This window comes from Crocuta crocuta, unplaced genomic scaffold (assembly GCF_008692635.1).
Source record: "Crocuta crocuta isolate KB4526 unplaced genomic scaffold, BGI_CrCroc_1.0 scaffold598, whole genome shotgun sequence".
Taxonomy (NCBI): Eukaryota; Metazoa; Chordata; class Mammalia; order Carnivora; family Hyaenidae; genus Crocuta; species Crocuta crocuta.
In genome coordinates, this window is record NW_027532848.1 from 412,778 (window position 1) to 413,786 (window position 1,009).

Consider the following 1,009-nt stretch of genomic DNA (forward strand, 5'->3'; position numbering starts at 1 on the left):
ATTATGACATTATTTTGTGTAATTAAATACTAAAAATAGTTATGAAAGTGTTCTCATATTTAGTTACTTTGTATTATGACATTAATTATGCCAATTTATAGTTGGAACGGATTTTATTTTGTCCTTTTTGTTTTTTAAGTTAATGCTATACTCTTTCTTTGGAGCTATGAAAATATGTCTCCACCAGAATTTTATACATGTACCAGCTCAAAACAAAACTAGTTTNTTCCTCCAGGAACTTTAGCCACAATTTGAAATATAAATAAATACCATATTTGCTTAGGTATACTTTCAAAAATATGGAGTTGTGAAATACTAGTAGTGCATTCATGATTTTGTAGTCATAATATTTATAATGTAATATGAAATTATACATATACTTGTTATTGAATGTAAAAAGTTTATAATTTATCAGANCTGCGATTTATTGCTTACATATAATAACTTGCCTCGTGATGTCATAGTGAACACAAAGAATTAATGCCTCTTCCTACATTACTTTCACTGAGGAACTGAAGAAGTCTGCAGCATTTTGCCAGTTAAGGAAGGAAACAATCTACATCTCAGAGTCAGAAGTACTGGAAAAGGCAAATAAGAGGGATGCTTTTTTTTAATCCTTACTTCAAAAATACCATCTATCCTGATTAAGGAATGCTAAGTGAAGTCATGAGTATCCTTTTGTAATATATGAACTTAGCAGACTGGCCTTGTGATCTTACACTCTTGTAACCATCAAGTTTAGTTTTAACGATGCCATTTATTTGTTTGTTGATCTTGAACTACTAATTCTGAACCATTTTTAGCAATCAACATCAATAATAGCAGTCCTGCTTATTGTAAAGGCTGTCATGTTGGTAGTTTGTAAACTATAAAACTAAAAATAAATGGTAGGAATATATGATACTAGAAAGTAGGAAATGACAAAATGATAAGACAATAAAGCTACATGTGGAAAGACAATGTTTAACTGGAAAAGAAGCTCACTCTGGAGAGATTCTTTATCCAAGCT